This window comes from Pongo abelii, chromosome 13, assembly GCF_028885655.2.
Source record: "Pongo abelii isolate AG06213 chromosome 13, NHGRI_mPonAbe1-v2.0_pri, whole genome shotgun sequence".
Classification (NCBI taxonomy): domain Eukaryota; kingdom Metazoa; phylum Chordata; class Mammalia; order Primates; family Hominidae; genus Pongo; species Pongo abelii.
This window is the reverse complement of record NC_071998.2, coordinates 54,352,338-54,375,683: the sequence shown is the minus strand read 5'-3', so window position 1 is coordinate 54,375,683 and position 23,346 is coordinate 54,352,338. Positions and strand designations below refer to the sequence as shown.

Genomic DNA, 23,346 nt, shown 5'->3' with positions numbered 1-23,346 from the left:
GACCTCACGTCACCCCATCAATTCCCACTTCGCCAAAGTTTCCCTTCAGTGGGGACTCCAGAGTGGTGCGCCCCATGCCCGTGCGTCCTGTAACTTGCCCTGATTGTGTACCCCTCTGCCCCCTCTACTTGAAATGAAAAAACAAAAACTGTTCCTAATTAGCGAAACTTTAAAGCCCTGTTGATCTGTCTTCTACACTGGGCACTCTTAGGCCACTGACAGGAACATGGGTTGAACCCTAACTGTTACTATCAGTCTCAGTAAGCGCAGGTCTCTCAGTGACCTGTGACTCTGGGGGTTGAGGTGCGCGTATCCTTAAACCCGCGCAAACGCCACCGGCTCAGCGTAGAAAACTATTTCTAATCCCTAGTTTGCGTCTCTGAGCTTTAACTCCCCCACACTCTCAAGCGCCCGGTTTCTCGGTTTCTCCTCGTCTCTCGCCTGCGAGCAAAGTTCCTATGGCATCCACTTACCAGGTAACCGGGATTTCCACAACAAAGCCCGGTGTGCAGGTCCCTTCCCCCGGCCAGCCAGCGCGAGTGACAGCGGGCGGCCAGCGCTGGCGAGGAGTAACTTGGGGCTCCAGCCCTTCAGAGCGCTCCGCGGGCTCTGCCTCCTTCGGAAATGAAAACCCCCATCCAAACGGGGGGACGGAGCGCGGAAACCCGGCCCAAGTGCCGTGTGTGCGCGCGCGTCTGCGAGGGCAGCGGCGGCAGGGGGAGGAGGAGGCAGAGGCGGGGTGGCTGGACCCTCGGCATCAGCTCATTCTCTCCTGTTACACACATACACACACAAATAATGTTTCTAAAAAGTTAAGTTGCGACTTTGTGCCTCGCCTGTCCTGTTCATCCTCGTCCTGGGCCGGGGAATGCTTCTGGGGGCCGACCCCGGGATGCTGGCTAATTGCTGCCGGCGGGTTCCGTCGCCGGTGCGACCCTGGACGGCCGCGGACGGCGTACAGGGGGGTCCTGGGAGGGGCAGTGGCCGCAGCACTCGCCGCGGGTGCCCGTGCGCGCCACGCTCTGGGCTGCCCGGGCGGCGCAGTGTGGACGCGGCTGCAGGGAGAGGGGAAGGGGGAAGAGGGAGGGAGGGAGGAAGGCAGCCCGGCGAGGAGTGTGGATGTGTGTGCGGCCGCGAGGGCCGGCCTGTAGCCAGCTGCTTCCTGAGTGTGAGTGCCGGAGGGGGAGGGGGAAGAGTGGGGGCGGGCTCGCGGGTCACTAGGCTGGCCAATTCGAAGGCCGAGCTTGTGTCTCCCTCTTGACGCATTCACACACACACTCTCTCTCTCTCTCTCTCTCTCTCTCTCTCTCCCCCTCCCTCTCCCCGTGCGCCAGAAGTCGAGGAACTCCAGAACAGGGTAACAGCAGGGAGACACTTCGCCTTCTTCCTGGCCTTATTTGTTAAACTGACTTTTATTTTAACATGAAAAAGTGTTAGTGTTTAGACAGGATTTGATGTCAGGTCATAAAAAAATAAACAAACAACAACAAAAAAATCCAGTCATAACACGGAGAGAATAACACCGTGAAAAATGGCAAAAGGGTTGCTTTGAAATATGGGATCGGATGCACATGACAACTTCGAAACTGGATAGGTGAAGCACTAAGGAAGCCTTTGGCATCTTTTCCAAGTATAGGCAGGGAATAGAGGAAGGTGATGGAAGTGTTGGAAGGGTATAAAATTCTGAACACAGGCTATTAGGAATGGAGATATATTCCCTGCGTATGTTACATCTATAAAGTGGCACTTTATCCTTATGAATTCAACATCCTCAGCCTCATACCCCACCTAAGCTCTGACCGACCACCGCTTCTGCTTGTGTTGATCAGAGCCCTCAAAAGGTTGTTACAAGAAAGTCTGCTTTTAGTAGTTCATCACATGTATTGCCACAGATGCAAGGACTTCCATCTTGGGAATCTAGGTATGTAATGCACACAATATCCTCCAGGTAGGCCTTTCTGCAGTTGTCAGTATTTATTCACCATCATGAATGAAACGAGTGACGATGCCACCAGACACTTTTAGAATTTCACAAGTCCTTGTATTCTATTCTGCTGTTCCCACTCCAATCTAAATTAGCAATCAGGTAGTAGATGCTTTGATAAAGATAGAAGTCCTCAAGGACACAAATGACTTAACCCAGAAAGCCAAAACTAAAAGACCGTTGGCAGTTTTCATTTATCTAATTTCAGTGGGAATATTACTAGGCTTGGTCTGTATCCATGATATTAACATAACCAAGAGAAGCCTGGTTTCCACAGTACTTTTTCTTTTCTTTTCCTTCACCTTGGGACACAAACTCATCAGAATATTTGTCAGCAGAAGTAGGGGAAGAAAAATAGTAAGAGGTTAGGATATGTCATTCTGTCAATTTTCCAGTTTCTCTCTGTTCATCTCTTTTAAATACAAGTATCCAAGCCCAAAATGGCAATAGATGGGCTCAACCACACGTAAGAAAAGAAAATACTCATAAAATGAAGCATGCAGCAACATCACAAAAACAAAGAAACCAAGTGGTGGAAATTGCCATGACTATTCCATTGTGGCTAGTTATTGCAACATGCCTGACATTCACATAAAAACTCTTCCTCATTAACTCCAGTCTTCAGGAACAGAGCAAGATGGGAACACTAACCCTTCAATGCATCATGGGAACTTCTGTTGATCACATTCTTGTGCTGTACAACTGCTTCCCAGGAGCAAGACAAGCCTGGGTGGAGACTGCAAAAAACCTTTCCAATGTCCCTCAAATATCATTTCAAATACAATGGTTTTGATGCATAGAATGGTATCGTAGGGACTTGCAGAAGCTTCTAAAACTTCCCAAATGATGGGAACAGCTTAGCTGGAAGAGAAAAAATATAGTGCTACACCCAACTTTAATCAATGGCTCATGGAAAAAAACACTGGGAAAGTTATGAGTCATCAACCTGGAGATCCCCAAAATCTCTTCATTTATAAGAGCCCAAGAGTGGGAATGTCATTTTATTTAGGTGTGATTTTCATGAACCTCTAACATTCCTAAAATATTTACCACTGAAGAGGTATAGTGCTTTGGTTGAATTTTTTTCTTTTTTTTTTTTTTCTGGCCAAGAATGTAGATCGGCAATGTTCTTATATTCCATGGGTTATAGTAAAAATGCAGTTGTTCTTCTACCAGTACAACCCTGGAGTGACTCAGAATGAGAGCTGTACCTCTTCTGAGCTGAACTGGTGAGCAGGGGTGAGGGAGAGTGGTAATGAGAGACAGTGAGAAAGGAAATCATGTAGTTCCAAAATGATACTCTCCCCTACCCATGAGCTCTCCATCATGCTTAGGAATCATACTCTGGCAGCCCTTCAGCCAGATAGGTGGGAACTGCAGCCCAGTCAGTATCTTCCCTCTCTAGAGACCAGTGTTTTATGTGCCTCAACTGCTGACTCAGGGCAGCTGACTCAGCAGACAGGCCCCTGCTGCCAGCTCCAGTCCAGTTCTCATTCATTTGAGAAATATTCAGTGAGTACATATTCTGTCCAAGTATTGGGACTAAAGGAATTAACACTTGTAGGCATTGTACATGGGAGGATATTACAGAAAACTTTTTGCCCAGTGTCTCAGTTATAGCAAACCCTCAAGAAATGGGGACTCTTTGCATGTATTACCTCATCTAATCCTCAAAGTAAATGTATGTGGTGGCCATGAATAATCTCCTATTTAGAAACAAAGAAGTTGAAGCTCAGTAAACAGTTAAAGAGAGTCAGAGACAGAGCCAGGTATGCCAGTTTAGAAGCCCCAAGTTCAATCAACATGACTGTACTACAGAATAATTGTGCATGCTCTTTGAATGTGTATAAAACATATTGCAGGTGTATAAAGTGCAAAGCATCGTGTGATCAGTGTTAGATGAGCACAATGAAGTTTGTAGGGAGTGTGGAGGAGGCAGGAATAATTTCCTGCAATGTGACATGGAGTAGCTTGGCTGTTTGAGCTGGACTTCAAAGAATGAGTAGAGAACTGATAAGCAAAGGAACTGATAAGCAAAGGAGACCATTTCAAGTATAGGAATCAGCATCAGAAGGGGCACAGAAGGCATAAGACCTGCATAGCAAGCAGCTCACTCAAAGCTAGAGTACAAAATAGGAACATCCACTGTCTCACAGCAATGAAACACTCCCGAAGGAACATCCTAACAGCAAAACTTCAGAACTGCTATTTGAGTCACTCTGAGTGCTCTGATAGTAAACCACTTACAAACTTGCAAAGAACTATGATCAGATTCCTACTCCCACAAAGTGTCCGTGAAAAGAAACAAGTTTGAACCCCAAAATGCAGATAAGTTGAGCTAATAGCACCAGTGATAGTATGCCTAGCTATTAAAACACAGACACACACACACACACACACACACACACACAAGCTGGCAAGGGTCCAGTTACGTAGAAATGCAGTGGAAAAAGTTAGTGTTTGCCAACTTTAAGGGGGGAATCAAATGTGTAAAATGGAAAATTTCCATTTTACTTTCCTGAGTGAGTAGTACAAATAGTGGAATGCAGCAAATTTCACAATATGTTATCAGTGTGTGATATAGTAAGAAAACTTAAGCTGATTTTTCTACTAATTTGTCAGAAGTATGTTCAGCCCAAACTCGTGGGCTTACATACACGTCAGTGATGTAATTTTTTAAAAAATTCTTATTTACACCTATCGCATTCACAACATCATACCTCTTTTCCTTTCTAAAGTCAAAACTGTAAATCAGAGTCTAAAATGTGTCAGACCAAATGCAACTGACCAAAATTTGAAATATTTTACTCCATACAATATCTCTCAATCTTGTCTAATTGGTGAAATGTTTCTTCCTCTTTTATACAAACCAAGCTGAGATCTATCTAAAATTCAGAGAAAGGTTGATGATGTATTCCTTGACATATTACTTAGGTATATCTACAAAGAGCTTACCATAACAAACATAAATTCATAGATGTATACAATATTCCACAGGCAGCCAGTTATTCTTTCACCATTTAACATCTATACTGGCCAACTATATGTGATGTTGTAAAATTAATTACCTAATCACAATGCTATCTTATCTATAACTGCCTTCTATAAATGCCTCTTAATGACCATAACTTACTTTTCTTCATATGCCTTTCATGGCCTAGCAGTAGTACTGGGCACTACTAAGTAGCTAATGCTAATCTGATAAATGGATTAATTAATGAGAGAATGAAAGAATGGTTTCTTCACCTTCAGAGATGATAAATAACACAACTCATTGTTACGTATGTGTATAATCATTTCAATGTTCCAGAAGAGGCTAACAGATGCTCTTTGAATGTGTGCAAAGCACACTGCAAGTATACAAAGTACAAGGCGTCTTGTTATCAATGTCAGATGAGCACAATTAGTGTGCAGGGAGTGTGAAGGAGGCAGGAATAATTTCCTACAATGTGATATGAAGTAGCTTTCTGTACCCGTAGGCTTTTTATTATGAACTGAAGATTTAAATATTGCTTCCTATTTCTTGAGGAAGAAAATTCAAAGACTTTATGCAATGCTTAGAGTAAGGAGGACAGCCTGTCTGCGCCCTGCTCCAGTGACCCTTTCCTGTTTGACACCCACTACTAAAACAGGTCATTTGCATCATGCCCTAAATTCTAGCCTCAAAATAAAAATATATACTAAATAATGGTGAGAAAAGGGAAGAAAAGAAATGGAAAATAGAGAATGAGGGTACAGAGAAGAAAGTGAATTATTTAAAAACTAGTGGAAATGAAGAAGGCAGCGCAGCACTGATACCTCAGAATAATTGAGAGCAAACTAGTTAGTTTTGGGCAGAATTAAGCTCTGGAACAAAAGCGATTCAGTGGCTTTTCAGACTCCTCCCCAACTCACCTCGAGTTTTAAATATACCTGGAAAGGGGTTTGAAAAAACTTGGAGATTTTCCACAAATCCTAACTTCTCATGATGTTAAAAGCACTCAGGAGATTTTTACATGTATACACATTTCTTTTCTTGTTTAACCCTATACAGCAGGGAAGAGTGTAATTTTATTGTCCATGGAACAAATGACCAATTGCCCCCAAAGCAGACCTGCCCCGGGTAACAGTGTTGACTTCCTTCAGGCTGGGGACACTGCTCCAAGTTCATGATCTACATTTTTTTCACTTCATTCTCACAACATCCGAATCACGTAAAATCTAGCACAACTTCCATTTTACAGATGAGAAAACAGAGGCAGAGAGAGGTGAAATATCTCCCCACTGTCACCCAACTCATGTGGGACTAGCCAAACTTCTACCTATTAACCATTGCTCTATTACCTTTTCAGGGCAGGAAACTCTGCTTCCACCAGACATTTATTTGTTTATTCACTCAGGCAGGTGGTATGTTGGAAGAAGAGTGGACTTTGGAATCAGAAAACCTGGAATCCCAACTTCACCACTAACCGAGACCTTGAGCTGGTTCCTAAACCACGGGGAACTTCAGTTCCACTACATCAGTTATTGCAAAGGTTGAATGGGAATTGTGACACTGGCCAGCACACATGTGAAACCAGGGGCATCCCCTGTTGACAAGGAGCCCAGCCCAAGAGCTTCAAGGGAAACTGACCCCAGCCCCAGCTCCACTGATGGGCTTGATGATTCCAAGAGGAATCTCACTCCCTTGGTCAAAGTGAATGGCTCATAAATCTGGGCCTAAGTCAATCCGTGCAAGACATTCCCCTGGCCATAGGGATTGGTTAAAAAATAGGCATGTAACCCAGTTTGGGCTAAATAAGATGTGAACAGGAAAGTTATTTGATAGCTTCTGAGGAAGGTAACTTCTCTTCTTTCTAGAGAGCCATTGGAAAGGTAGCCTTTTCTCCTCTATGTGTTGTGGAGAGAAAAAAAAGTGAAACTGTCTTCCTCTCAGCCCACACAGAAGGCTCACACTTGGTGAAGGGAAGGGTGGAGAAGATTACAGAGAATAGCCCTGATGGAACCACACCTGATTTCTACCTGACCTCTTAATTTTTTCATTTGTACGAGTCAGTAAATCCCTTTTAATTTTTAAACAAATAATTACAGCAACTTATAGAAGTACCTAAGGTATTAAGGTACCATCATGAATACAAAGATAAGCAAGACAAACTTCAAGGGGCTCACCACCTAATAAATATTATACTTAGCTTTTATGACATCATTTTAGTCTTTTTTGTTGTTTTTTGTTTTTGTTTCTAAATAGGATCTTGCTTTGTCCCCAAACTGTAATGCAGTGGTGTGATCATAGCTCACTACAGCCTCGACCTCCTGGGCTCAAGTGATCCTCTTGCCTCAGCCTCCTAAGGAGCTGGGACTACAGGTGCGTGCCCAGCTAATTTCTCTTATTTTTGTAGAGGCTGGGGGGGTCTCGCTATGTTGCCCAGGCTGTGGGTTTTTCAAGTAAAGTTATGGCTCATTCTCTGGACCCTCCTACCATTTGGTCAGTTTAATATTATGCAAAAGAAATTCCATCTCCCCCATCTCCCCAGTAGTTACACAATGCCCGCTTTCAGACCAGCTAGTCAACCCTGTGAGGGTCAGATAGAGTAGTTTATCCATTTGGTTGTCAGACAACTGCCTCGAACAGCCAGGCCATTTCTACATGTTCTCAGTTACTGGTTAACAAATGTTGCCCCAGAATTCAGCACCTAATAGGAAATACATTCATTTCCAAATTCCTACTGAAATTGGATTGTCATTCCTAGATAAAATGGAGGAACTCAGATTTTCCTGGAATGGCATTCAGAAATAGAGAAGGAATCACAGAGAAATGTCTGCCCAGGCATCTCTGAGTCTCATGCCTTTTTGCTCTTGCTGCTGTTATTACTCCTACCTTGGAAAGTTTCAGTCATCCTTGAACATCCTCCCCACCCCCATGCTTTCCTGTCTTCTGTTTCATAACTAAATGCCATTTAAAACTCTAGCTATAGATACCCCTGCTGGTATAAGCAACAGAGGTAGAGAGTCCTTAGATTCTAGACTGAATTTAGGGCCCAGCAGTTAGACAATTGGAACTTGATAATAACGTTATCTCAGCAGATTGCATAAGTCAGAAATGTTCTCCCTGTCACTGCTTTCTTTTTCCTTCCAGCAAGAAGTGGACATTAAGGAGAAAGTGAAGGTGGCAAGTTATGAGTGATCAGTTTAAGACAGTTTAGTTATGGCAATGATAACAACTCACATTTATTAGGGGTTTATTATGTGCCAGGCTGAACAAAGTACTTAAGATTCTTGATCTCATTTAATTCTCACAGTGTAGGGGGCTAATGCGTGGTAGAGGTGAGAGGAGGACCCAGCCTCCCTTGGCTCCAGGGCACACACTCTTAGCTGTAACACTCTATTGCCTCCATAAAGTATGCTTATTGTAATACATGTTGATGAGATATGTGATAAACATAATTTATGTAAAATTTAAGAACAAGATATATTGTATAAATTATATATGTAATGACCTGTTTATACAACACTACCGTGATACTGAACTTCCTATAGTTCCTCAAAGCCTGCTTTGCAAACTCTCCAGAGCCTCCAAGCCTGCTGTTTTATCTACACAGGATGACCTTTACTATCCACCTCCTCTTACTCTGTGAGGCTTTCTCTGATAGGGAGAATAATGTCCCTCCCCGCCCAGCCCTGCGTCCCAACAAAAAAAAAATCCACATCCTAACTCATGGAACCTATGAATATGTTAGATTACATGGCAAAAAGGACTTAAGGCTGTGGATGGAATTAAGGTTGCTAATTAGTTGCCCTTAAAGCAGGGAGACTATCCTGGACTGTGGAAGTGAGCCCTGGATTAGGAATGTGGTAGTCAGGGAAGCAGAACCATAGAGAGACTATGTTACTGGGTTTGAAGGTGCAGGAAGGAGCTATTAACCAAGGAATATGGGCAGCTCTAGAAGCTGGAAAAGGCAATGGAATAATTCCTTCCTAGAGCCTCCATAAAGGCACGAAGCCCTGCCACACCTTGATCTTAGACCAAGGAAACCTGTGTCAGACTTCTATCCTAAATAACTGTAAGATACAATTGCGGGTTGTTTAGGGTGCTATTTAGGGTAGTTTGTGACGGCAGCAATAGAAAAGTAATGCACTTTCTCAACTTTCCTCTCTCCCTTCTCCCCCAGAACCAAATACTGCTGGCCCTGGGCTCTCACAGAACACTGTCCTTATAGTATTTAATGCTCTTGATACTATCTGGGGCCTGGCCACATGCATCCCATCCTTCCCTTAGCTTCTTCAGGAGCTTTGTGGCTTGGTATCATGACCTATCTGAGAGCCTTAACCCTGCCACCACCCACTTTCTGCTGGAAGGACAGGCACTGTGAAGTGAAAGGACCTACAGCCCATGAACTGGAAGGAACAGGAAGGGCAGGAGAAAGAGGAAATAAGAGGAGAGCAGCAGGGGGATGCAGGGAGGAGGAGGATAAAGGGGTTACCAGAGGAGAGGAGGTGAGAAAACAAAGAGAGAGAAGGAATGAAGGGGGAAGACAGGGTCAAAGAAGAGGAGAAGGAAGGCAAGGCGCTGGAGGAGGACACAGAAGTTAGGGTGGCAACGAAGAGGAGAAGGGAAAATGAAGAGAAGGGACCTTGTTCTGCCCCCACCCATCTCCCACCTGAACAGTCTCTCCTCCCTCCTCCCTGAGATCTCCCCCAGCCTTGAGGATCCAGTCCTAGTGCCTCTTCCTTGCAGTGGCTCTCAGTGCTGGGTTCTCCTTAGAATACCCAGAGAAACTTGTCAGGCCCCACCCCCCAGAGATTCTAGCTTAATCAGCCTGGATGGGATCTAGGCATCAGGACTTTTTATAAGTTCCTAGGAGACTCTAATGGGCAGTCAGGGTGAAGAACCATTGTCATAAAGCCCTCTTTGATCTCTTTGTCTCACCTGGGATGGCTCCTACAGTCAAACTCAAACCCTCGTCCAGGTCTCACACTTGGCAGCTGGAGACACTGAATTGAGATAATTTTAGAACCCAGACCCCAGAGCCAAACTGCTGGGATTTAGTCCTGGCTCCACATCTAATAGCTGAGCAACTTTAGGGTAGTCACTTAAGCTCTTTGTGCCTGTCTCTCTATCTGCAAAAGGAGAATGAATTTAGTCAGGTATTTGCCTTACAGCATTGTTTTGGAGACTGAGTTAATATTTGTTAAGTGCTTAGAACAGTGGCTGCCACACATAATGTATGATAAAAGCATATTTTTAAGATAAAACAGAATCAGCCTGCATCATCTCCGAATTGTTACTCTATCTTGTCAAGCTGTGTAACCTTTTGTGTACATGCCCGTGCCCGGTTTACAACTGCACTCTTCTGTCATTCTCACCACACCAAAGCCATTGCTCCCTGCATAATAGGCACTCAATAGTCTGTTAAGGGAACAAAGAAAAAGCAAGAAATAATTCAAAAATATATATAACCTGTTCATTAAAATTAAGACTTGGCTGTAAGTTAATACTTTTTAAAAAAAAAATAGTCATTTAAACAATTTCCACTTAGGAACAAAGGTCTTAGGCAGTGGTTGGGGCGGGGAGAGCACAGTATATGTAACAGGAATTGTGTGGCATAAGGAAGAGTCCTGAGTGGGTTCTCAAATTGGACAATTCTGATAGGTTACAGAAGGTCATAAAATAGGCTGAAAAAAGAAGAGGGGTGGAGGTTATGAAAAAATACCCAGGTCAGAGGAATAAAAGGCCACAAAAAGCAAACTTACTACTTTATAATTGTGCCTAAGTCAGGCCCAGTCTACATTTCTATTTTGATGACTGATTTACATACACACTCATATACATTTTAACTCTGAAAGTAGAAGTTCCATATGTGTTTTATTTACTCTCATTTATTTTTTATCTTTACCAGTTGGCCTATTTTTTTTTCTTCACATGACATCAGGAGATCATCACTGCAACAAGCAACTCAGCTTAGAAGCGCTGGGATAACTCCGAAAGAGACATGTGAGACAAGATGTAGAACTTTGTATTAGAGTACAATAAAATTTATAATGCACAAATTTGGCGGCCAAAAGATTTCTCTCAAAGGTATGAAAAAAATGTCTGTGCTATATTTTCAAAGAAACCAAATAAGACATGGTCCCTGAATCACTGTCTGAACGCAAACAGCATTTGGCTTTGATCTGAGTTGTTGAAAACTATGACCAATTTATCCTGAGGATGCCAAACCATCAGAGAATGTTTTTAAGTCTGGATTTCCATATCAGGATTCTGCTACACACTTTTTCTCTTCATTTCACATTACACAGGGCCAACCCAAAATAGTACTTCCAACAATGGATGTAGTTGGTATGATAATTTCACATCTAGCTATGGGCAAGGGGTAGATGGGCCTTTTTCTTACTGACATGCTCATATGGCCCAAGAAATATATATAAACATATAATTGAACAGTAAATGAAATTATTTGATATAATCCCCTTTCTATACTGTATTGATAGACTTCTTAGGCAAACTCAGCCAGTTTCCGAGTGAATGGGGGATAAGGAAAATTTCAGAAACTCACTTGTCTAGCGAACGTGCCCCAATGTGCCTCTCCAGTCTGCCCGAGCCACACCTGCTGCCAGCCTTCTTCCTGCTCTCCACCTGGTCCGAGAAGAGTCACTGCCGATTTTTTGAACTTCATTTGCAAACCTAAACCCCAAATATATCCATTAGTTTCGATGCCGAATCACATTTGCAGTGCCCCTCCCTGCCTCCAAAGCTAAACTATATGTGTGTGAAGGTGCAGACATGGGGGGAACAGATCCAGCCCCATGAGGACACGCACCAGCCATCTTGCAAGCATGTGTGACACACCAAGGACCTCCTACGATGAGCCAATCACCCAGGATTACCTGCTCTTGGGTCTCAGTAGGATTTTTTGGGAAGGTGATGAGGACTTGATCAGCACATACAGCCTCTGAAGCACTTTCCACTCTGCCCACATCCTTCTGAAATAAGTAAATGGGGGTGGTGATGTTGATGTTTTACACTTCTCTAAGTTTTAGGGCATCTAAATCACCCAAAGGTAGGTCTTTGTCTAAAATCGTAGTCTGAAGCTAGAGATTTGGATCCATTCTGCATTCAGGGTGCATCTTCAGATTTCAATACAGACAAGGTGTACAGGATTTGGAGGGCAGTGGGTAACTTCTAAGGATGGAGACTTTATAGAAGTGCCTAATCCTAAAGCCAGAGTGTCTTTGCAGGAGTTCTTAATGCTAAGGAGTCTGTGGATAGAAATGTATACCTTTTGGCCAGGTGCGGTGGCTGATGCCTGTAATCCCAACACTTTGGGAGGCTGAGGCAGGTGGATCACTTGAGCCCCAGAGTTCAAGACCAGCCTGGCCAACATGGCAAAACCCTTTCTCTACTAAAAATACAAAAATTATCCGGGCATGGTGGCACATGCCTGTAATCCCAGCAACTTGGGAGGCTGAGGCAAAAGAATCACTTGAGCTGGAAAGGTGGAGGTTGCAGTGAGTTGAGATAGCACCACTATACTCCAGCCTAGGTGACAGAGCAAGACTCTGTCTCAAAAAAGTAACTAAATAAATATAAAGTGTTTACCTTTTGTAATCCCATGTATTTCATTTTAGACCTTATTCTGAGAAGCAGTCCGCAAGCTTCACCAGACTCCCAAAGAAATCCATTACACGATAAGTTTCCAACCCCTGCAACTGTCAGGGCCCACTCTCCCTCCCTCCCAAGCCAGAATAACTCCACACCCCCCAACTCCTACCCCTACCCTGACTTCCACCATCTGTCTTCCCCAACAGCAACATGGTGGCCCTGACCCTCCTGCGTCGGCCTTATCACCGCCCCACTCTTTTAGAGTCATCTCCCCTGCCTTCTGTAAAACACTGTCTTGTCCTGGGAGTTTGGGTTGTATGTTTAAAGACTGTCAGCAGTGGTCCTCTGACAGGGGAGCAGGGGAGGTGGTTAGGTGACAGGAATTTAGTTCAATGATGTCTTCATTTTTAGAGTAAGCCCATTTTACTTAAATGATCAAGAAAACAGAAAAGATCTTTTAAAAATCTATTCTTCTTGTAAGTAGAAACTACGTGATGAGAACACATGGACACAAAGAGAAGAACTACAGACACTGGGGTCTACTCAATGGTGGAGAGTGGAAAGAGGAAGAGGAGCAGAGAAAAATAACTATTGGGTACGAGGCTTAGTATCTGGGTCACAAAATAATCTGTACAGCAAACCCACATGACATGAGTTTACCTGTATAACAAACCTGCACATGTACCTCTGAACCTAAAATAAAAGTTTTTTTGTTTGTTTGTTTGTTTTTTAAAAAAAGAAAGAAAGAAAGAAACTTTACAGGCTGGGCGTGGTGGCTCACGCCTGTAATCCCAGTACTTCAGGAGGCCAAGGCTGGCGGATCACTTGAGGTCAGGAGTTCAACACCATCCTGGCCAACATGGCAAAACCCCATCTCTACTAAAAATACAAGAAGAGCCAGGCATGGTGGTGCACACCTGTAATCCCAGCTACTGGGGAGGCTGGGGTAGGAGAATCACTTGAACTGGGGAGTGGGAGGTTGCAGTGAGCTGAGATGGCTCCACTGCACTCCAGCCTGGGCGACAGAGTGAGACTTTGTCTCAAAAAGAAAAAAACTTCCCAGTTGTACACATAAACAGGCACCCATATGAGCATGCATGTACATACATGCAAATTTTGCCAATAAATTATGTGCAGTGTAACTATACATATGAAAAACAAATCTGCTCTTCCTCCCAGTTTCTTCTTGATTGCACTTGCAATCCTTGTCCTCCTCTCTTCACCTGACCACGATGTTACCTTAGGCCTCTTCTATCCTTTCCCTCTCTGTTTTATGGCTCTGCTCACTTCATTGTGGCTTAGTGGAACTGAAGGAGGCCTTGGGGCTGGTGGAGCTGGGTATGCCAGCCCTGAGGGCTGTGTCTTCAGCCAGATCATTTAATCTCTGCTCCTCAGTTTACTCATCCATAGGAAGAGCTAACATTTTTCAGGTGCTTACTCAGGCCAGGCATGTTACATTTATTAGTTCATTTAATCTTCACAGTAACACTATGAGGTTGGTAACGTTAGCCCCACATGCACACAATGAGGTACGGAAAAATTAAATCACCTCCCCAGGATAGACAATGACAGTAGCTCCTCTACTTTTTCCAGTCTTCTGGCTTCAGAGTCTATCCTTTTAGCACTATGCTATGCTGCTTCTTTGGGGAAGACAAAAAAGCCTCAAACTGAATTCCACATACCTGTGTAACAGTACTCTTTTGTTGATTAGAGGTAACATGGGAGGTGGAGGTTGGACATACAGAATGCCTGGCACATAGTAGGTGTAGCTGTCATCAAACTCCTCTAATGAGTGTCACCCTAAGCCTCCTCTACACAACTCCATTAACTCTGGCAAGTGTGTCTGCCTCCATAGCCCACAGGGATCTCAGTTTGAGCATCTGTCTTCTTTCTGAGCCATTGCTGCTCCCTCTTCAGCCATTCTGCTCACTGTGCCACCTCCCCCTCTCCATCTCACCCTCCCTGCTTTCTGGATGTCTCTGGCATCAGCTCCCATTGTTCAGAACCCATCTCCTCCCACCACCCAACTTGAGGTCCTCAGTTCTCTCAGCCAGACCATTTCTCTAACCTCCGCATGGGTCCACTGGCCTCCAGTCTCTCCCCACACAAATTTGGCTGACATGCGGTTGTCAGATTAATGATCCTGGATCTGACTCCTTGATCTTGGACCTTGATTTTTCTCTCTGGCAGTGTCCCCTGACCAATACTCTGTTCTTGAGTCAAAATGGACTAGTTACTAGAGTCTCCAAACACACCTTGAGTTTTACCTCTGCTGAGATGCCCTTCCTGGACCAGTCTCCCACCTTAAGATCAAGTTCCAATGCCAGCTCCTTCCGCAGCCTTCCCTGGGAGTCTCAAGTGCACGTGGACTTCCTCTCCCTTGCATTTTGCACTGGGTGTGTGTTGCAGGAGGTAGGGGATCAGCGTGCATGTTCTTTTGCACCTCTATCTGATTTACAAGGTCTTACACAGGCTTGGGCCTCAATATTTCTTAAAAATATAAATGTGTAAATGGGAAAAACTGAAGTCCAGAAAGATTCACTGACAAAATCAATAAATCAGGTAGTTGAGAGATGGCGTTACATAAAAATGTAGTTAGCCATATTGCCTGAGTTTAAGCCAACTCTAGCGTTTATTAGCTGGTGTGATCCGGGGCAAGTAACTTAACCTTTGTGTGCCTCAGTTTTCTCAGCAGCAATGTGGGAATAATAATAATACTTATCTCATAGGATGGTCATCAGGATTAAGTGAATTAATATTTATAAAATGTTTGAAATGATACTTAATACATTGTAAGCACTCAAATGTTATCTAGTGTTGTTTTTTATTAATGGCAGGATCAGAATTAGAATCAAGAACCCTTGACTTCCAGTCCAGTGCTCTTTCTCCCAGGCTCCATGTCTTGGCACTGTGTAGCTACCTGCCACTCAATGCTCTCTGTTTCCTCAGTGTCCTCTTTGTTCAACTTCCCCACTCCATGCAAAAAAGATGCATGCACACAATATGTTTGCATGTGCATATACATTGAAGTTAATAGGTAAATACTGCTTTTTCCATTTAAGGTAGTCTAGAACTTTGATGCTGCTATGTGGTCTTCAGTCAAAAAAAAAAGAAAGAAAAAAATTAGGGGATCTTCTGTCACTCACAGTGCAGGGTAAACCTCTACTAAGAAAAGAGACAGCTATGGAATCTTTCATATCTTCTCTAGTTCCAAGATGCTTCCACTAGCAGTTTCTGAAAAGCCACCAAGAGAGGTTCAGAACTCACATGGAAAAGAACACTGATTTTTCTGGAGCCAGGCAGAACTGGGTTTAGATGTCAGCTTTCTCATTCATTAGCTCTGGGATCTGGGGCAAGTTCCTTTAACCTCTGTCCCTGAGCCTTCATATGGCCGTAGGGAGAATGGATGAACCAATCTGCAAAAGGCATTAAGCTCAGTGCCGGGCACCCAGTGAACCCTGCTGTTAGCTCTGTTCCTTTGGGATGAGTAGTGCTGGAACTCTCAGGGATTCAGAGCTGCTGAGGGTGAAAATGGGAAGCCCCGAAAGCCAGTTTGCCAAGAGCATAGCTTGTGAAGCCATTCTATAGCTACTGAAGGAAATATTTCGTCTCTTCCCTTGTGGTCCTTCCACTCTCCCCTGCTCTTCTGTGTACTGACTCAACCAGAGTGTCTTTTCTTGGAGATACAACTCCCACCAAAGAGAAGAGAAAGAGTCTAATTTTGGATCTCAGTTAATTTGGGAAGTGGCCTTTCTCACACTTAAAATCATGTGTCCCAGATACATTTCCTAGTGGAAGAAACAAAGCTCATCATCTTGTCAGTCTCTAGTGCACTTTTCAAGTTGACCCAACATGATGTTGAGAGGACAAGTGATCATGCCTATCTCCTACACAAGAAGCCTGAGACTGAATGGTTTGCCGGGAGACTGTGGGGTCCTTACTGTTAGTATCTCAGGGCCTGCTCACTCAGTCCATGTTCTAAAACTCTTTATGCGATGACAATTTTCTGTATGCTCTCCATTTAATAATAAGTTTATAGTTTTATTTTTAAATAAAATGAACCTCTATTTTGTAAAGCCTTTAAATTGATTCAAACCCTTCTAAAACTTAAGAGTTAATTCCTAAACTTCACCCTCTGCCGTCTACATGCCTTAGAAATAGAGTTTTCCATGGAAAACTCTTTTCATGGAAGACATACACTCAGAACACCTCACTTTGTGTGGCTACATTCTCATGAACTTTCCCGCGAAACACAGTGGGGACTGCAGACAACCTCCCTGGGTCTTTTGGGGCCAGCCTCTCTTGAGATACTGCTCTTAACCAAACCAAGAGGGAGGTTCCTGGAAGGAGAAAGAGTGACTTGGGCTGTCAGTAGGTGGCGCCCGTTCCCCAGCATTAGCCCTGACCCTAGCTCAGCGGTACCTGGACATGTTCTTCCAGGTATGGGCTTCTAGAATGCAGGCCTCTTAGACCAGATATCTCATGTTACCTCTTGGGATGCTGTTGTCCTGAAACACCAAGTTGTTCACAAAACTCTGCTACTCTAAATTTTAGAAAGGAAGCAGGATATTACATATTGTATTTTTAAAAGAAAACACATTCTTGTCTGGGATGATCACAATGGAAATTTTAAATACATGCATATCTATGTATGTATGTATATGCTATTCCCCTTTATGAAGCATACATCACACCAACACACCTCTCCTAATGCCACTGTCAGTCTACCCTCAACAAAAAAGATTTCTTCACCTTTTTCTGGTTTTGGAAGAGAGGTTAGGATTCCTACAACCTAAATTGTAAAGAATAATCATTAAACTCATCTAGCTACCTTTGCAAATCCAGTGACTGCTCACATAACCCCTTCACAGACTCTCCCATAAGGTCCCACAGCTTGTTTTGCATTTAAAATACATCTTCATTTTTTGTGGATCCTTAACTGGACTGACTTTATTGCAAGTCAACAGATATTTTAGCAGCTCCTACTACTTGCTAGGGACAGAGAAGTACAGTAGGTCCTTAAATATCATCATTTCATTCAACATCATTTTGTGATAACATTGATGAGAAAAACAAAATCAGTTCCTGGCCAGATCCACTGTGTGGAGTGTACATGTTCTCTACATGTCTATGTGGGTTTTCTCTGGGTACTCCGGTTTCCACCCATACCCCAAAGTGTGCATGCTAGGTGAATCAGCATGTCTAAATGGTCCCAGTGTGAGTGTGGGCATGTGTGTGAGTGTGCCCTGAGATGGGATGGCAGCCTGCGCAGGGTTGGTTCCTGCCTTGCCCCCTGAGCTGCTGGGATAGGCTTCGACCATCTGCAACCCTGAACCGGAATAAGCAGGCAAATAATTATCTTATTTTTATTAACCTTTTAAAAATGTATGCATAGCTCAAATTTATTTCAGTGTTTAATATTAGAAGTGTTTGTGGTCTTTATTTAGAAGTTTTTGTGACCAGAAAAACCATCGTAGGAACTTAACTCTTGTTTATATCCATTAGCTGTTGGTAAAATTGGCTTTTTAATACGTTGTTTTGCTTAAAGTCACAGTGTCTAAGAACCTATTGACAATGTTAAGTGAAGACTTGCTGTCCCTTCAAGGAGATTAATCTAGTTGAAAGATGAGGATGCTTGAGCAGGGCACTTAGAGTAAAGAAAAGATAGTCTTTTATATCATACTGGCTAAGAAAAAAAAGAATGTATTCAGTGCCTTTCAACTGCAAGGTTAAGCTCAAAATATATTCTTGCATACTTTAAGTACTGGTCTTTACATCAGAAATGAGGTGGAGATCAAGTTCTCTTGTACTTAGCCTGTGACTCAAGCTGCCCTCATCAATCCTTAGCACAGCCTTTCCTTACCCATGCACTGGCTTCTCAGTGAAATCTTCCAGAGAGTTTTTTACAGTACTGATGCCTACCCTAAAGATTCCGATTTAATCACTGTGGGATGCAGCCCCCACACACATTTCCCCAAGACATTCTTCTTGCAGCCACACTTGAGAACCACTGCTTTAAAGGCATTTGTAATTGGTATGTCTTTAGGAAGCAGATGTCTTTTTAAAAATATCAGTCTAAAGAAGACACAAAATCCCTATGAAATAACAATGGCAAAAAATGCTAAAGTGAGTATAAAACATTTTAGATTACGTATTGCTTAAGATTATTCATCCTTTTATATGATACCTGTTTTCATTAGTCATAGATTCTAAATGTATCTTTTTTAAAAATCAGCAGGTTGATCACAAAGGTGGTCTAAAGAAAAAATTAAGAGAAAGAAAATGAGCAGGCATTATTCAAGTTCCTACTATGTGAAACATTCATGAAGCTTAGAATTCATTTGTTGTTCATTTTGTCTGGGACCTAAAGAATTCAAACCATTGAGAGTGAATGAAGTAGCACATGTAAAAGAGTACTTTGTAAACTTTAAGCTGCCAAGCAGATGGAAGTTATTATCAATAACTTTCTTCAGCCTTACTCAAGCCAAGGGAATTGTTCCTTATATGATTGATGATAAATAATATTAAAATAGCACATCTGCATGGTAAAATCTCTGTGAAGATAGACTTAGAAAGAACACGTGTATAATGTGAGAAAAGCAACTAGAAAAATTATAGAAACTGAGGGATGTCAAAGTAAGTTATTTCAGCAGCTGGGAAAGGAGGAAGCGTGCTTTAAAAAGCATGCTTTGAACAAATGTATTGGTATTCTTGGGAGCCAGGGTACTTGCTGCGGGAGAAGTGGTGGGTGGAAGGCGGTTACAATGATGGAAAGTAGGGAGGTAAAGAAGAGTTCTCTGGTGTTTGATTGGAATTCGAGGGGCCAGGATGAACCCACAAATTTAAAAAAATGTATATCTCCCAGTTCTGTTCACTGAAAGCGCCTAGAATCAATGACATCTCAGTAGTCATGAGCACACCTAGGGCCCAGAGTTTCATTTCTGAATACATCCCCCACTAAAAGGAAGCATGGATAAATGGCTGATTCCAGGGCTAGGGCAGGGAAAGTACAAAGCGAGCCATAAGCATCTTGTGACAGAACGTAAACCCTCAAAAATATAAGGGGCAGTGTCAAAATAACATAGGAGCCAGCTTGAAAGAGCTCCCTCTGGCCAATTATGGGCAATTTTAGCTTCAAAATAACAACAAGTTATAAAACATTGGCAGCAAAAAGAGTTCAGATGTTCACACAGAGATAAAAAATATATATAAATAAGTAAATAATGGGAAAGAGAAACCTCTTTTTTACAGTGAAATACTAACAAACATAGAAGAAATATTTGTTTTAAAAATCACAAACTTGCAGCCTCTGCAGTAATAACAGATGAAGATGACAGTCTTCAACAGATGCTAAAACTATTAGGTGAAAGTTTGTTGGTGAACAGGATATTTTCAGAGCCTCAAAATATCTCCCCACAGATTACTTGCTGATTGCAAGGGGGGGACGTTCCTGTACAGTGGGTTCATCAAAGTGACATCATGTGCCTCCCGGAGTGAGCTGCTGAAGACACAACAGTACTTACATGGTATTCCTGCCAAAAATGCACAACCTGAATCTAATCATAAGGAAACGATCAAGCAAACTCAATTGGAGGGGCATTCTGTAAAACAGCTGGCCTGTACTCTTCAAAAATGTCAATGTCATGAAAGACATGAGGAACCATTCTAGGGTAAAGGAGACAAAATATACGTGACAACAAAATGAAATGAGTGATCTCAGCTGGATTCTGAATGAGAAAAAAAATCACAAAATTGAACATTAATTGTATATTAGGTAATGGTATTGTATTGATCCTGAGTTTGATCATCATACTGTGGTTATGTTAGAAAATATCACTGTACTTAGGGGCAACATACCAAAATTTTATGGTCATTATATCCATAGCTCCCTCTCAAATGATCCAGATGGGGGAGCAGGAAGAAACAGAACTCAAATGTGGCAAAATGCTAACAACTGGTGAATCTGGGTGAAGGTATATGGAAGCTCATTATTCTATTCTTGCAACTTTTCTGACAACTTGACATTTTTCTAAGAAATGATTTTAAACATTTTTAAATGATGTTTTAAAATTTATTGTGTAATATGTTTTGGTAAAATCCAAATACTAACACTTTTTTTTTCTAGAAACAGATTCTTCCTCTGTCACCAAGGCTAGAATGCAGTGGCATGATGAGAGCTCACTGTCACCTCAAAACTCCTGGGCTCAAGTGATCCTCCTGCCTCACCCTCCCAAGTAGCTAGGACTACAGGTGTTCGCCACCACACCTGGCTAATTTTATTTTGGGAGGTAGAGACAGGGTCTCGCTATGTTGCCCAGGATGGTTTTGAACTCTGCCCTCAAGCTATCCTCCCACCTCAGCCTCCCACTAGTACCTCTTAAAATGTTATCACAAAATTTCTACCCCAATAACGTTATTGAAATATACTTGATCAGTAATATGAGTAAACTAATATTAATGAATGATTTAGAACCAGAATTCTAATCTGGCTATGCATGGCTCACAGATTTGTTTTGTTCGGTCCATAGTATTGGTCCTTACAGTAGGTTAGTAGGGGGGTTGTGTGTGTGTGTGTGTGTGTGTGTGTGTGTGTGTGTGTATGTGTGTGCACAAGAGTCAAATTAGTTGCTAAGTAAGAAACGTAAAAATCATGATTTTCAGCCTCTTCTGAAAAATCAAAAGCTGGCAACATTTGACTTCCCAATGGGCTTATCTGAGTCACAGCCACCCCACTTTTGACATGTCATTTTTTTATAGGTCACCAAATTCGCTTGCATTCTGAATGTCTCTGAATGTCTCCCTGAGCCTGCATGCTTCATTCACTCCAGTTGCCTGCCTAACCCCTAAAAGAATTTGAGTTTGTGAGCTGACTTTTGGATAATAAAGAATAAATAGGAAAGTAAGACCATCACCTCTGGAAGGGAGTTGAGAAGGAGGTGGGACTGAAAAGGCATCTTCAGTTCACCATTCCTCAAACTGAACTCTTAGTTTCCCCTTCCTGACCCATCCCCACTTTATTGCCAAGCCAGAAACTTAGGGATTTATCCTTCACATCTTTCTCTCTGTCAATACATCTATCAAATCTATTTCTAAATTCTGTAGATTTTACTTGTTAAATATTCTCAAATCTGTTTCTATTTCCAACACAAAACCCATCATCATCACCAGCACTACCAATACCACCATTACCACCTACACCATCACTACTGTTGCCACCATCACTAGCTCCATCATCACCACCATTACCACATCACCACTACTACTATCACTACCAGCACCACAGGAACCATCACCATCATTATCACTACTATTAGTTTCAGCACCATCACCACACTATTCCAAGCACCCAACATTATATTATGCCTAAGAAGGCTTCCTAAGCGGTCCATCCATATTCATTCTGGTCTCTCTTCAATCTGATCATTACACTGAAGGCAGATAAGTTTTTTCAAAATGCAAGTTTTGAAAGTCTGTCTCCTGCTTGAGCATTTTTCAGTGGCTCCCACAGCTCTCGAGATACAAAGAACATTGCTTGAAAAGGCTGTAAGTCTCTGCTTGGTCTAGACCCCGGCCATTTTTGCAGCCTTATTTCATACCTTTCCCTGCTCTGCTCTTCTATTCCAGTCATCCTGCTAGTTTTTAAGTCCCCAATACGCAGCACGGTGTCTGCTTTTTTTAAAATCTCAGGGCCGGGCGTGGTGGCTCACGCCTGTAATCCCACCACTTTGGGAGGCCAAGACAGACGGATCACGACGTCGGGAGATTGAGACCATCCTGGCTAACACGGTGAAATCCCGTCTCTACTAAAAATACAAAAAAATTAGCCGGGCGTGGTGGCGGGTATCTGTAGTCCCAGCTACTCGGGAGGCTGAGGCAAGAGAATGGCGTGAACCCGGAAGGCGGAGCTTGCAGTGAGCCGAAATGGCGCCACTGCACTCCAGCCTGGGCAACAGAGCAAGACTCCATCTCAAAAAAAAAAAATCTCAGGTGCCTAGAACTGGATTAATCATAATCCGTGGTATATGTTATGCTATTAAATTACCCAATGCATGGTCTTCTCTATTTATGTAATTAAAATAAGCAAATGAACATTTCAGAACTCCCCACCCACCCACCCCAGTATCCAGAGCATTACCAATAATTTACATGTCTCTTTGTGAACCTCCCATTTCTTCTCTGCTATCCCTCCTCCAAAGGTAACTACCATCTCTGCATTTTATGTTTATTTTTATTGGCAGTTTTGTTTTGTTTTGTTTTAGACAGAGTCTCACTGTCCAGGCTGGAGTGCAGTGGCATGAACTTATCTTACTGCAGCCTCCACCTCCCGGATTCAAGTGATTCTCATGCCTCACCCTCCTGAGTAGCTGGGATTATAGGTGTACACCACCACACCCGATAATTTTTTTTTCATTTTTATTATTATGCTTTAATTTCTGCGGTACACGTGCATAACCTGCAGGTTTGTTACATATGTATACATGTGCCGTGTTGGCGTGCTGCATCCATTAATTAGTCATTCACATTAGGTATTTCTCCTAATGCTATCCCTCCCCCATCCCCCCATCCCACGACAGGCCCTGGTGTGTGATGTTCCCCGCCCTGTGTCCAAGTGTTCTCACTGTTCAATTCCCACCTATGAGTGAGAACATGTGGTGTTTGGTTTTCCATCCTTGTGACAGTTTGCTCAGAATGATGGTTTCCAGGTTCATCCATGTCGCTACAAAGGACATGAACTCATCCTTTTTTACAGCTGCATAGTATTCCATGGTGTATATGTGCCACA

At 42.8% G+C, this 23,346-nt stretch overlaps 1 protein-coding gene and 1 long non-coding RNA gene across 4 annotated transcripts in view; one reads left to right on the top strand and one right to left on the bottom strand.

Moving 5' to 3' along the window:
- Positions 1-12,313, bottom strand: part of GLIS3 (GLIS family zinc finger 3) — a 512,085-nt gene extending 499,772 nt beyond the window's left edge. For 2 of the 3 annotated variants that reach the window (XM_009244473.4, XM_009244474.4), the window contains exon 1: positions 474-753. The gene's annotated coding sequence lies outside the window, so the exon portion shown is untranslated. Of the gene's footprint in view, positions 1-473; positions 754-11,517; positions 11,646-11,848 lie in introns of those variants that run through there. The other variant, XM_054519981.2, reaches the window with a different exon arrangement.
- On the top strand, positions 346-11,011 carry LOC134759773 (uncharacterized). The gene is made up of 4 exons (XR_010136514.1): positions 346-476; positions 6,364-6,498; positions 7,212-7,328; positions 10,861-11,011. It is a non-coding gene; the product is annotated as an uncharacterized LOC134759773 (long non-coding RNA).
- Positions 12,314-23,346: the final 11,033 nt, after the last annotated feature.